Source organism: Muntiacus reevesi, chromosome 2, assembly GCF_963930625.1.
Source record: "Muntiacus reevesi chromosome 2, mMunRee1.1, whole genome shotgun sequence".
Lineage (NCBI taxonomy): Eukaryota > Metazoa > Chordata > Mammalia > Artiodactyla > Cervidae > Muntiacus > Muntiacus reevesi.
The window spans coordinates 82,922,131-82,934,964 of NC_089250.1; positions in this window are offsets into that span (position 1 = coordinate 82,922,131).

Genomic DNA, 12,834 nt, shown 5'->3' on the forward strand with positions numbered 1-12,834 from the left:
TCTTTTATTTTTTAAATTTTTCATTTATTTTTATTAGTCGGAGGCTAATGACTTTAAATATTGTAGTAGTTTTTGTCATACATTGACATGAATCAGCCATGGATTTACAAGTATTCCCCATCCCGATCCCCCTCCCACATCCCTCCCCATTCCATCCCTCTGGATCATCCCAGTGCACCAGCCCCGAGCATGTGTCTCATACATCCAACCTGGAATGGCAGTCTGTTTCACACTTGATAATATACATGATTCAATGCTGTTCTCTCAGATCATCCCACCCTCGCCTTCTCCCATACAGTCCAAAAGTCTGTTCTGTACATCTGTGTCTCTTTTTCTGTCTTGCATATAGGGTTGTCGTTAGCATCTTTCTACATTCCATATATATGCATTAGTATACTGTATTGGTGTTTTTCTTTCTGGCTTACTTCACTCTGTATAATGGGCTCCAGTTTCATCCATCTCATTAGAACTGATTCAAATGTATTCTTTTTAATGGCTGAGTAATATTCCATAGTGTATATGTACCACGGCTTTCTTATCCATTCTTCTGCTGATGGGCATCTAGGTTGCTTCCATGTCATGGCCACTATAAACAGTGTTACGATTAACATTGGGGTGCACGTGTCTCTTTCAGTTCTGGTTTCCTCGATGTGTATGCCCAGGAGTGGGATTGCTGGGTCATATGGCTGTTCTATTTCCAGTTTTTTAAGGAATCTCCAGACTGTTCTCCATAGTGGCTGTACTAGTTTGCACTCCCACTAACAGTGTAAGAGGTTTCCCTTTTCTCCACACCCTCTCCAGTATTTATTGCTTGTAGACTTTTGGATAGCAGCCATTCTGACCAACGTGAAATGGTACTTCATTGTGGTTTTGATTTGCATTTCTCTGATAATGAGTGATGTTGAGCATCTTTTCATGTGTTTGTTAGCCATCTGTATGTATTCTTTGGAGAAATGTCTGTTTAGATTTTTGGCCAATTTTTTGATTGGGTCATTTATTTTTCTGGAATTGAACTGCAGGAGTTGCTTGTATACTTTTGAGATTAATCATTTTTCTGTTTCTTCATTTGCTATTATTTTCTCACATTCTGATGGCTGTCTTTTCACCTTGCTTATAGTTTCCTTTGTTGTGCAAAAGCTTTTAAGTTTAAACGGGCCCCATTTGTTTATTGTTGCTTTTATTTCCAATATTCTGGGATGTGGGTCATAGAGAATCTTGCTGTGATTTATGTCAGAGAGTGTTTTGCCTATGTTCTCCTCTAGGAGTTTTATAGTTTCTGGTCTTACATTTAGATCTTTAATTCATTTTGAGTTTGTTTTCGTGTATGGTGTTAGAAAGTGTTCTAGTTTCATTCTTTTACAAGTGGTGATCAGTTTTCCCAGCACCACTTGTGTAAAGCAGGTATAGAAGGAACATACCTCAACATAATAAAAGCTATATATGACAAACCCACAGCAAACATTATCCTCAATGGCGAAAAATTGAAAGCATTTCCCCTAAAATCAGAAACAAGACAAAGGTGCCCACTCTCACCACTACTGTTCAACATACTTTTGGAAGTTTTGGCCACAGCAATCAGAGCAGAAAAAGAAGTAAAAGGAATCCAGATAGGAAAGGAAGAAGTGAAACTCTCCCTGTTTGCAGAAGACATGATCCTCTACATAGACAACCCCAAAGACTCTACCAGAAAGTTACTACAGCTAATCAATGAATATAGTAAATTTGCAGGATATAAAATTAACACACAGAAATCCCTTACATTCCTATACACTAACAATGAGAAAACAGAAAGAGAAATTAAGGAAACAATACCATTCACCATTGCAACAAAAAGAAGAAAATATTTAGGAATATATCTACCTAAAGAAACAAAAGACCTATACATAGAAAACATAGAAAAACACTGATGAAAGAAATCAAAGAGGACACAAACAGATGGAGAAATGTACCATGTTCATGGATTGGAAGAATCAATATTGTGAAAATGAGGATACTACTCAAAGCAATCTATAGATTCAATGTAATTCCTATCAAGCTACTAACGGTATTCTTCACAGAACTAGAACAAATAATTTCACAATTTGTATGGAAATACAAAAAACCTCGAATAGCCAAAGCAATCTTGAGAAAGAAGAATGGAACTGGAGGAATCAACCTGACTGACTTCAGGCTCTACTACAAAGCCACAGTCATCAAGACAGTATTGTACTGGCACAAAGACAGAAATATAGATCAATGGAACAAAATAGAAAGCCCAGAGATAAATCCATGTACCTATGGACACCTTATCTTCAACAGAGGAGGCAAGAATATACTAATTTTTGTTTAAATTTACAGTATTGATATATCTAGGTAGTTTTGAAACTTTGCCAAAATTAATATAAATATATGATAACAAATGACTTTTATATGTGTAGTAACCAAATCAAATAGAATTTATATTTAATGTCGGCTATAACATTTGTGTTTGAGAATTAATTTATAAATATATGTTTTTATGTTATACATTCTATTATTAGAAAAATAATTTCAGCTTATCTTATAATTAAAATACCAAGCAAAACTAAAAAATATATTCTATTAAAGATAATTTCTCTAATGACACTAATAGTCCCTTCTTTTAATAGAAAAAATAATTTAAAAGTAATTTCTACATTCTACAAGAATTCTCCATTAATTTATTGCATTAAATTTTTTGGATTAATTATGGTTACATTACATATTAATGATATTTAGAATTTTTATTTATTAAGATACATTTCTTCTCATAGGAACTCTTTATTATTGAGTTTTTGTTGTTTTGTGATGCTTGTGAACAGAATGATTTATTTCAGTGTATTTAAAAACTAATTGCATGTAGTTGTCCACTTTTCCCAGCACCACTTATTGAAGAGACTATCTTTTCTCCACTGTATATTCTTGCCTCCTTTGTCATAGATTAATTGACCATAAGCACACAGGTTTATTTCTGTACTTTCTATCCTGTTACATTCATCTATATTTCTGGTTTTGTGCCAGTACCATACTGTGTGTGTGTGTGTGACTTCTCCAGCTTCATTCTTCTTTCTCAAGATTGCTTTAACTATTTAGGGTCTTCTGTGCTTCCATACTGTGTTTCCATAGCAGCAGCAGTGCTTCCATACAGGAGACAGCAATGGCAACCCACTCCAGTACTCTTGGCCAGAAACTCCCACGGATGGAGGAGCCTGGTAGGGGTCTTCGAGTCCATGGGGTCTCGAAGAATCTGACACGACTGAGAGACTTCACTTTCACTTTTCACTTTCTTGCATTGGAGAAGGCAATGTCAACCCACTGCAGTGTTCTTGGCTGGAGAATCCCAGGGACAGAGGAGCCTGGTGGGCTGCCATCTATGGGGTCGCACAGAGTCGGACACGACTGAAGCGACTTGGCAGCAGCAGCAGCAGCAGCAGCAGCTGTGCTTCCATACAATTTAAATATTTTTCATTTCAGTTATATGGAAAATGATATTGGAAATTTGATAGGGATTGCTTTGCATCCATAGATTACCTTAGGCAGTATGGTTATTTTAATGATGTTAATTCTTACAATGCAAGAACATAGTATATCTTTCCATCTGTGTCCTGCAGTATTCAGGTCTTTTACCTCCTATGTAGATTTATCTCTAGGTATTTTATTCTTTTTGATGTAATGGTGGATGGGATTGTTTATTTAATTTTTCTTTCTAATATTTCATTGCTATTGTATAAGATGTTACAGATATCTATATTTTTGTATCCTGTAGCTGAACCAAATCCACCGATGTATGCTAGAAGATCTGGAGTCTCTTTGAGATTTTCTATGTATAGTATCATGTCATCTGCAAACAGTGACAGTTTTACTTTTTCATTTCTAGTTAGGATACTTTTTCTTTCTTTTTCTTCTCGGATTGCAGTGGCTAGGACTTCCAAACTATGTTAAACAAGAGGGACTAAAATGGGCATTTGCTAACATCATATACAAAGCTAAACTAGAAATGGATTAAAGACCTAAATATAAGAGAGATACTACAAAATTCCTGGAGGATAACATAGGTAGAACACTGCTTGACATAAGTTGCTGCAATATTTATTTTGGATATGTCTCCCAGAATAATGGAATAAAAGCAAAACTAAATGAATGGTACCTAAGTAAGCTTAAAAGCTTTTGCACAGCAAAGGAACCATAAACAAAACAAAAAGACATGGAATAGGAGAAAAGGTTAGCAAATGATGCAACCAAGGAGATCAATTTCCAAAATATAAAAATAGATTACACAGCTTAATATCAAAGCAAACAAACAATCCAATCAAAAATGGGCAGAAAACCTAAAAATGCATTTCTTCAAAGAAGACATATAGATGGCCAATGGGCACAAGAAAAGATGCTCTGCATCACCAATTAATAAAGAAATGCAAGTCAAAACTACAATGAGGTATCACCTCACACTGATCAAAATGGCTATCATCAAAATGTCTACAAATAACAAGTACTAGAGCATGTGGAGAAAACAGAACTCTTCTACAAATTTGTGGGAATGAAAATTAGTGCAGACATTATGGAGAACAGTATGGAAGTTCCTTAAAATACTAAAAATAGAGTGCCATATAATCCAGCAATCCCAATCCAGAAAAGATAAAAAGTTCAATTCAAAAATAAATGTGCACCCCAATATTCATAGCAGCACTATTTACAGTAGCCGAGACATGGGCTTCCCTGGTAGCTCAGCTGGTAAAGAATCTGCCTGCAATTCAGGAGACCCCAGTTCAATTCCTGGGTTGGAAAGATTCCCTAGAGTTGTGGGATTCCAGTATTCTTGGGCTTCCCTGATGGCTCAGATGGTAAAGAATCTGTCTGCAATGCAGGAGACCTAGGTTTGATCTCTGGGTTGGGAAGATCCCCTTGAGGAAGGCATGGCAATCTACTCCAGTATTTTTGCCTGAAGAATCCCTATGGACAGCAGAAGCCGGTGGGCTACAGTCCATGGGGTCACAAAGAGTCATACACAACTGAGTGACTAAGCACACAGGAGACAACCTAAATATCCATTCTCAGATGAATAGATAAAGAAGATAAGATAAACAATGGAATGTTACTTAGCCATAAAAAAGAATGAAACACCACCATTTGCAGTGACATGGACGAGTCTAGAGATTATCATACTAAGTGAAGTAAGGCAGAAAGAGAAAGACAAACATCATATAATATCACTTATATCTGGGAAATCTTAAAAAAATGATACAAATGAACCTATTTACAAAACAGACTCACAAAAATTGTGACATGTCTTATGGTTACCAAAAGGGAGAGTGGAGAAGGCATTAACAGATGCACACTACTATATATAAAGCAGATATACAACAAGGACCTACTGTATAAAACAAGGAACTATATTCAGTATCTTGCAGTAATCTGTAATGGAAAATAATCTGAAAAAGTTCTGATTTGCATATACATATATCAGTTTGAATCACTTTGAATAGACACCTGAAACATTACAAATCAACTATGCTTCAATTTTGGAAAACTGAAAATATAAACTGGGCAAGGCATCTTTCTTTGCTTTTTGCTTGTTTTTAATATTGTTTTGCCTAGCTTCCTGCAGCTATTAAACATTATTCTAAAGTTATGAGATAGGTAGCAGGTAAATTTTCATTTTTAGGTGGGTTTATAGCTACTGGTCATTTTATAGAATTGATATGGATCTTCATGGTGTCTTCAGAGGGAGCTGGAAAATGTTGCATCAGACATGTTTGGCTTGATACTACAAAAAGTAAAACACAGTGCTTCTTTAAAAGTAGACTGCATATCCACTAATTCTTATTAAATTAATCACCTCTTAATTGTTTGAATAAATTAATTATTATTAATAATTCTTATTATAATTCTTATAAAGATTATAATTATAAATGATATTGGTACATTTTCTATATATTTTAGACAAGTACCACTTAACTGAATTATTTCATTAATTCCATCAAATCATTGTTGTCAATAATTAAGTTAGTTGCATTAAATATATCACATTAAGATTGTTTTATTATGTCATCTTATTTTTTCAGTGTGCATCCTTAACTTGGTTATTCCTCACTATGTTTCTAATTTATTTTATCTGTTTTTATTAATTTGTTGGGTTCCTTAGTGTTTGCAAACTTTTGTATCTGGGCATAATTGGCTATCATAATTAGACATGTTGTTTTTTCTTTTTGTAGCAAGTTTTGTAGATCTAGGCCTATAGAGTATTTTGTTGATTCTCAGAGCAAAATTTTAAACTTCAGTGTTTTTAAAAATAGCTATTGAATTACTTACGAAAAAAGGAGTTGTTTATTTCTTTTTTTTTCCCATTTATTTTTATTAGTTGGAGGCTAATTACTTCACAACATTGCAGTGGGTTTTGTCATACATTGACATGGATCAGCCATGGATTTACATGTATTCCCCATCCCGATCCCCCCTCCCTCCTCCCTCTCCACCCGACTCCTCTGGGTCCTCCCAGTGCACCAGGCCCGAGCACTTGTCTCATGCATCCCACCTGGGCTGGTGATTTGTTTCACTATAGATAATATACATGCTGTTCTCTCAAAACATCCCACCCTCGCCTTGAGTTGTTTATTTCTAATGGGAATGTATTTCCGATTTACACTTTTCAGAGTGTTACAAAGCATGATGGATACTTAAGATACTGCTTTAGCTGATGTTCATATTTTTATCTCCCTATTGTCTGACTAACTTACTGAACTGTACATGTGAATATGAAGAGCTTTCCTGCCCTGGAGTTTGGTACATTGGCACAAAACCTTGCTGTTCACTCACTAAGTCATGTCCAACTCTTTGTGAAACTGTGGATCTCAGCATGCAAGCCTTGCCTATCCTTCACTATCTCCTGGAGTTTTTTCAAACTCATGTCCACTAGTTGGTGATGCCATCCAACCATCTCTGCCTCTGTTGCCCTCTTCTCCTCCTGCCCTCAGTCTTTCCCAGCATTAGAGTCTTTTCCAGTGAGTCAGTTTTTTGCATCTGGTGGCCAATCTACTGGAGCTTCAGCATCAGTCCTTCTAATGATTATTCAGGGTAGATTTCCTTTAGGATTGACTCATTTGATCTCCTTGCTGTCCAAGGGACTCTCAAGAGTCTTATCCAGCACCACAATTTGAAAGCATCAATTCTTAACCACTCAGCCTTCTTTATGGTCCAGCTCTCACATCCATACATGACTACTGGAAAAACCATAGCTTTAACTATATGGACCTTTGTCAACAAAGGGCTTTAATATGCTGTCTGGGTTTGTCATAAGTCTTCTTCCAAGGAGCAAGTGTCTTTTATTTTTTTCATGGCTGCAGTCACCATCTATAGTGATTTTGGAGCTCAAGGAAATAAAATCTGTCATTGTTTCCACTTTTTCCCCATCTATTTGCCATTAGGTGATGGGACTGGATGACATGATTTTTATTTTGAATGTTGAATTTTAAGCCAACCTTTTCACTCTCCTCTTTCATGCTCTTTGCTTTCTGCCTTTAGAGTGGTATCATTTTCATATCTGAAATTGATATTTCTCCCAGCAATCTTGATTCTTTTTTGGTGCACTCATCTTTTCCTGGGAGATCTCCAAAATCACAACTAGCTGTTGAACAAACATTCCCCTAATATATATGATTTTGTATTACAGTAATACATCTCTCAGACCTTTGCTCAACATGTTTGTGAAATACATCTTTGTGCTCAACAGTAGTTTGCTCATTTTCATTGCTCTATAGTATCCTATTATCCACTTAAATTATTCACCTTTTCTCTTGTAGGTAGACAATTGAGCTTTTCCTAGATCCTGCAGCAATTACAAAAAATGCTGCTATATATATCCTTGTACATGTATGCAGGATCAAATATGTGTGCATATCCATTGGATACATGCCTAAGATAAAATTATTGAGTATTTTAGTATGCACATAATCAAATTAAATTGAAAGGTAAAACATTTTCCCAAAATGTATTAATTTTCACTTCTACTAATGTCAAAAATTTCAAATTGTTCCACCTCCACCCAGATATGTGAGATTGTAGGTAATCTTAATATCTGCTTATTCTGTAAGTGTGTGATTGAATCTTTTGCATTTCTCTGATTACTCATGAGATTGAAAAAAACATATCATTTTTTATAGAGCAGCAGGTCTTTATCCATTTTTGTAATGAGTAGTCTGTTCTTTTTTTACTGATTTCTCATCAAACTCAACTGTCCAGTTTCATGTGTGTATGTGTTTGTGTGTTCTATTGAACTAAAACAGGTTTTTACATTTTTTAATGGTTACATTTTAAATGGCTGTATGAGAGTCTGCATAATACTCAAAGATGGAATTTGGTCTCAAAACATGAAATATTTGCTACTTTGCTCTGTAAGAAAGTTTGCCATTCTTGAATCTGGAAGATGACCTTACCCCAAAGTTAAATTTTATTTTTTCCACATAGTTACCCAATTGATCCAGCAATATTTATTGAAAGGACTATAATTTCCCTACTGCTTTTCACTGTCATGCTGTCAAAAATAAAATCCAGGGCCTATATATGCACAGCTGTGTTTTTTAATTCACACTTAAGTTCCATAGTTTGATTCTTCTATATCTGTACCCATATGAAACTGTACTAATTAATCCCATTATAATAAATTAAAATATCTGGTAAAATAGGTCCTCAATGTTTAGAATTTTCTTTAATTTGTTTTTTGGCTGAATTTGATCCTTCAAATTTTAATAGCAAGAATTATGACTAGTTAATAGACTTTTAAAAATTCTGCAAAACTTTTGATTGGGATCATATTGAATCCATAAATCAGTTTGAGGAAACTGATATTTCTACAATACTGACATATTGAATTTAGATACATTATACATTGCTTATTTATTTAGAATTACTTTTACTTTCTCATCATGTCTTATTTTATTTATGTTTCTTACCACATAGTTCATGTTTGATGCCTTTGTAAATGATACATATTTTTAAATGCTTATTTTCTAATTACTTTCTAATGGAGAGTAAAAATGTGTATACAGATTTATTTTATATTCATATATTTACTTTATTAACATATATTTATTTTATACATATTTTGACCATGCAGCATGTGGGATCTCAGTTCTCCAGTCAAGTGTCAAAACCCATATCCCCTACATGGGAAGCACAGAGTTTTCAACACTGTACTGCAAGGGAAGTCCATAGAAGTATATTTTTGGATATAGATCTTAGTTTCTGCAAGTTTGCTAAATCCATTTGTCACATTGAATATTTTATGTGTAGATTATTATTTTGACATTTCTACATATGTAAGTTCATTATCTGTGAAAATGAAAATATTAAATCTTCTTCTTAATTCTTGATATTTGTTTGGCTTTTCATTGCACTGATGAGTACCTAAAGTGAAATACTGAATACAAACAGTAGCGTCCTTTCTTATCTGAGTACTAAACTCATTTGTGAAAACTTTACATTCTTTAATATCAAGTGTTGTAATTGTTCAGTCGCTAAGTTGTGTCCAACTGTCTGCGACCCCATGAACTGAATCAGGCTTCTCTGTCTTTCACTATCTCCTGGGGTTTGCTCAAATTCATGTCCATTGAATTGATGATACTATCTAACCATTTCGTCCTCCGGTTCCTCCCTCTCCTTTTGCCATCAATCTTTCCCAGCATCGTGTTCTTTTCCAAAGACTCTGTCCTTTGCATCAGATGTCCAAAGTGTTGGAGCCTCAGCTTCAGCAACAGTTCTTACAATAAATATTCAGGGTTGATTTCCTTCAGGATTGACTGGTTTGATCTCCTTGCAGTCCAAGGGACTCTCAAGAATCTTTTCCAATGCCACAATTTGAAAGCATTAATTCTTTGGCACTAAGCCTACTTTATGGTACACCTCTCACATCTGTACATGACTACTGTAAAAACCATAGCTTTGACTAACATTGACCTTTGTTGGTAAAGTGATATGTCTGCTTTTTAACATGCTGTCTAGGTTTCTCATAGCTTTCCTTTCAAGGAGCAAACATCTTGTAATTTCATGGCTGCAGTCATGGTCTGCAATGTTTGGAGCCCAAGAAAATCTATCACTGCTTCCACTTTTCCCATTTCTATTTGCCAAAAGTTGATGTGACCATATGCATCTTTTCATCTTAGCTCCATCAAGAGGCTCTTTAGTTCCTCTTCATTTTCTGCTGTTAGAGTGGCGTCATCTGCATATATAAGGTTGTTATTTCTCTCAGCAATCTTGATTCCAGCTTGTAATCCCTCCAGCCTGGCATTTAACATGATGTACCCTGCACCGAAGTTAAATAAATAGGGTGACAATATAGAGCCTTGTCATACTCTTTTCCCAGTTTGGAACCAGTCAGTTTTTCCATGTCCAGTTCTAACTGTTGCTTCTTGAACTGCATACAGGTTTCTCAAGAGACAGAAAAGGTGGTCTGGTATTTCTATCTCTTTGAGAATTTTCCACAGTTTGTTGTGATCCACACAATCAAAGGCTTAATGTAATCAATGAAGCAGTAGTGGATATTTTTCTAGAACTTCCTTACTTTCTCTGTGATCCAACAAATATTGGCAATTGGACCTCTGGTCCCTCTGCCTTTTCCAAACTCAGCTTGTGCATCTGGAATTTATAGGTTCATATGAAGCTGAAGCCTAGTTTGAAGGATTTTGAGTATAATCTTGCTGGAATGTGAAACAAGCACAATTGTACAGCAATTAGAACATTCTTTGACATTGCCCTTGTTTTGGATTGGAATGAAAACTGACCTTTTCCAGTCCTGTGGCCACTGCTGAGTTTTCCAAATTTATTGACATAGTGAGGTCAGCACTTTAACAGCAACATCTTTTAAGATTGTAAATAATTCAGTTAGAATTCCATCACCTCCACTAGCTTTGTTGTTAGCAATGCTTCCTAAGGTCTGCTTGACTTCACACTCCAGAATGTTGAGCTCTAGATGAGCCAGTTACTTAATTTTTTGTGGATGACCTCTATTAAACTTAGGATATTTCCTTCATTAATTCCTACACAGTTTGAATGATCAGTAAAAATTGAGTTTAGGGTTTTTTTCTAATTCATTGAACACTCTAGACTTCACTCATCACCATGTTTTTGTAACTTTTAGAAATTAGAAGGAGAGATGGTATAGAAGCATAGTAATAATATAATAGCATTATTGAATCTCATCAGCAGCTTCTGATTTCCCCAAATTATATCACACACCTAAGGGATCACATGGTTAACAGCAATGGCACTGAGTCAATATTGACCATTGCAGCCCAGGAAATATTTTAGATCTGCAGTTATGTAACCCACAAAGCCTCTCTGTCCATGGAACTCTCCTGGCAAGTATACTGGAGTGGGTAGTCATTGCCTTCTCCAAGGGACTTTCCTGACCCAGGGATTGAACCCTGATCTCCTGTATTGCAGACTGATTCTTTACTTTATGAGCCACCAGGGAAGCCCTAACTAAATATATACATAGCCCCATAAAGGTATGTTTCTTGTTTCTGTTTTCTCTACTACAGCACCTAATTAAAAACAGATGAATCAATAGACAATCTGTCAGTACATAGCAGATTCCATCAGGATCCTCATTCCATTTTTATCCAACACAATTTTTAATTTTAAAAGGAAGTATAGTTGATTTATAATAATGTGTTAATTTTGGGGGTAGAGCAAACTAATTCAGATATATATATATATATATTCAGATTCTTTTCCATTATAGGTTATTACAAGATATTGAATATAGCCCCCCATGTTATACAGCAAATCCTTGTTGCTTATCTATTTTCTATACAGTAGTTCAGGTCAGTTAAGTCACTCATCATGTCCGACTCTCTGCTATCCCATGAGCTACAGCACTTCAGGCTTCCCTTGTCCATCACCACTTCCTGGAGCTTGCTCAAACTCATGTCCATAGAGTCAGTGATGCCATCCAACAATCTCATTCTGCTGTCCTCTTCTCCTCCTGCCTTCAGTCTTTCCCAGCATCAGGGTCTTTTACAAGGAGTCAGTTCTTTGCATCAGGTGGCCAAAGTATTGGAGTTTCAGCTTCAGCATCAGTCCTTCCAATGAATATTCTGGACTGATTTCCTTTAGGATTGACTGATTTGATCTCCTTGCAATCCAAGGGACTCTCAAGAGCCTTCCCCAACACCACCATTCAAAAGAAACAATTCTTCAGCACTCAACTTTCTTTATTGTCCAACTCTCACATCCATTCATGACTACTGGAAAAACCATAGCTTTGACTAGATGGACATTTGCTGGTAAAGTAATGTCTCTACTTTTTAATATGCTACCTAGGTTGGTCATAGCTTTTCTTCCAAGGAATAAGTGTCTTTGAATTTCATGGCTGCAGTCACCATCTTCAGTGATTTTGGAGACCCCCAAAACACAGTTTTCATTGTTTCCCCATCTATTTGCCTTGAACTGCTGAGACCGGATGCTATGGTCTTTGTTTTTTGAACGTTGACTTTTAAACCAACTTGTATATAGTAGTGTGTACCTGTTAATGCCAGGCTGGAGGAAGCATAAGCTGGAATCAAGATTTCCAAGAGAAATATCAATAACCTCATATATGCAGATGACACCACACTTATGGCAGAAAGTGAAGAGGAACTAAAGAAACTCTAGATGAAAGTAAAGAGAAGAGTGAAAAAGGTGGCTTAAAACTCAACATTCAGAAAACTAAGGACATGGCATCTGGTCCCATCACTTCATGGCAAACGGATGGGGTAACAAGGGAAACAGTGACAGACTTTATCTTCCTGGGCTACAAAATCGCTGCAGATGGTGACTGCAGCCGTGAAATTAAAACGCGTTTGC